Genomic DNA, 3,118 nt, shown 5'->3' on the forward strand with positions numbered 1-3,118 from the left:
ATATATATATATATATATATATATATATATATAATTGTTTCTGAGGAGAGTCATTTTCTTTTAGTGCCTTATTACTTAACACACACACACACCCCACACATACTTTATCATTAAAGCTGCAAAAACACCACAAAGATATCACAAAAATCGGAGTTGAATAAAAATCAATTATAAAATGAAATCTAAAATACTAAAAACACTATTTTATGTAATATATATTTTAATAAGAGTAAATTTTTACATAGAATAAAGCAAAACCGAGTTCGGCGAAATTTAAATCAAAACTTAGCTACATTGCTAACCAGTTTGTCCAGTTCGCTAAGGCTCTGTGAGCATCGCTGCCTTAAAAACAGTAATAATAGAAATAATATATAAATGTGACGATAGTAAAATAATTAAGTAATCATAATAAAAAGATAAAATATAACAAGTAAAAAATAACTAAAAAATATATAACTAAAAAAAAAAACATTCGGATATTAGATATCTTTAAAACACATTTTGGGCGATGGTAGATGCTCTCTTTTATGTGTGCATTAAAAATCAACGTTGAAAGGTTTTTTGGTCGAAGTTACGATGTAAAAATACTTTCATGTGGTTTATAAAATGTGTGTTTAAGAGTAAAAGTTAAAATAATATAATGTAAACGAAAATAGGAATATAAAGATAAATAGTTTGTATCCGGTCGAAGGTTTTCTTGGAAGGCGAAAATGTAAAATGAATGTTATACAAAATGGTGCCGGTTTTAAGTGAAAAAATCAACCTCATATTGCGAAATCAATGTTACCCGTACGGTATTTTTCGTTCGATATTTTATACTTCGCGGCGTGTCTGCAGGAATTTAAAAATTCTAACCTTCGGTCCAGGGCGTATTTATCCTGGAAAAGGTTGAAATTTTTTCAGTCAGGCACATTGGGTTCTATGCACTCCATGTTTATATGGTGCTGCACTCTTCAAGATTGTCCAGTAGATTTTGAAAGGACAGGTATCAGTTTCTTTCAACTGCCAGGTATGCTTGGTGAGACTCGTTGCTGTCCTATTTTCAGAGTATGAAAGTGAATTTCAATGGAAATACAGCTTTGTCTCGAAGGAATTTTCCATGGCCCTTGTATATATTTTGTATGTTTGTGAGCCATCTATTTGCACCTTAGCTGTATATATTATTCCTTTCTCTAGACAATTTCCTCCCAGCGGACAACAACTATGGCCTTTACAATTGTTCTGTTTAATTCCGGCACTGTAGTTATTTCTAATAGATTTCGCAGTGGGCTGGTTAATTAAAGAAGTGAAGTTCTTGCAACAAGAACAGCTAACCTTCATCATTTTCTTATTAAAAATTCTATGGAACTTATGGTCTGCTTGAAAATGCTTAGAAACTAGTTTCAAGAATTCCCTACCTATATTAGTTTTTATGGCTATGTTAAATGTCGGATTGAACCACATGTATATATCATGCTGAGTCAAATATTATTTGGATTTTCACCGAGGATCTTTGACAACTTATATCTTCATGTGATATAACTAATTTGATACATCATGTTGAATGAATATTTTATCATTTAATTCCAGATATAACACATAAACATAACCTAGACATTAATTGTTTATACTTTATTTTGTAGCTTTGATAATCAGTATTGGCAAAATGACTATTTTACTCTATGACCAATTTTACGCTACCTGTAGCAGAAAAGACTGAGTGCAAAGGTAGTAGCAAGAGAAATTAACGATGTGGAATTTCCAGGAACTTTCAACGAATGCGTGGCATAAACCTGGTTCAGACATTTCAAGGAAGGTGACACCAGACTTGATGACAAACTAAGGTTATGAAGACTTTCTGTTAGGGAAGATGAGGCTTTGGTAGAACTACAGTTAAGCACTAGTATTCATACATTGTCAGTAGAACTTAGTCCTTCACAAAGCACCATCAGTCGGCACACCCATAAGCTTGACCTTCTGAACAGATGCTGTTGCGAAGTTCTTTATGAACTAACCAATGCCCAAGATCAACGACGTGGGAGTTTTTGCAAACAACGACGCGGCATTCTTTGCTGGCAAATTCTCGACATCGAATTATAATTAGAGATGATAATAGATCTATTTTCGTAATGCTAATAAGAGAAACCAGTGTCTTCGACCCGACCAGGTTTTTGAACCTGCTGTCAAAGGAGGTTGGTTTGAACAAAAAATTGTTATGTGTTTAGTGAAATATCGAAGAGATGTTGGACTTTGAGTTTGGCCCAGATGGTCATAATGCCTCAACACACTGCCAATGTGACCAAGTATATATATATATATATATATATATATATATATATGATGTATCTATATATATGCACATATATAAAGATATATATATATACATGTATATGTGTGTGTGTATATATAAATATATGTCTACACATATATATATATATATACATAAATATGCGTATTTTAAAGTGTATATATTCGCACATACACTAACGTGTACATGTATATTTGTCTATATATATGATATATTATATATTACACAGAACATAGTGAAAGAAGGCAGGGTAAATTTTAACTGTTTCCTCTTCAAGCACAACTGGTTATTTCTTATTACAATACAATACGTAGTCTCAGTTGGTATTGTATGTTAGTCAAAATACGTATTGAAATTGAGAATTATGGAAATATTATTTGCATATTTATTGTATAACAAAACAGGAAAATGGGATGTTCTTTGATATTATATATTCATCATTACATGTGTTTCGTTTGCTAATAGGAATTACAAAGTTTTATATGTTAGTTAGACATATAAGGAATTTCCTTTTAGAAGTCCTTCAGGCAGAAAGGAGGTTCCTTACACGTCTGTCTTACTTGCAAAGCTTTCTATTTCCTATTAACAAATGAAAGATGTGTAACGGGGTATAAATAATACCCAGAATGTTTCCAATTTCCTCTTTTGTTGTACCAACAAACAAAGAGTTTAGAGGAAATGTTTGCTGATGATACAAAGCAGACATAATTCAAAGCAGTGACAAATAAATGCGCTCGGGACTTACAATAGCTGAAGACGTGCACTCATCGTCGAATTGTTGAAACAGAAACTTAAATTTCCGATTGTAAGTCTGCATTACTATATCATTCA

Source organism: Octopus bimaculoides, chromosome 17, assembly GCF_001194135.2.
Source record: "Octopus bimaculoides isolate UCB-OBI-ISO-001 chromosome 17, ASM119413v2, whole genome shotgun sequence".
Classification (NCBI taxonomy): Eukaryota; Metazoa; Mollusca; class Cephalopoda; order Octopoda; family Octopodidae; genus Octopus; species Octopus bimaculoides.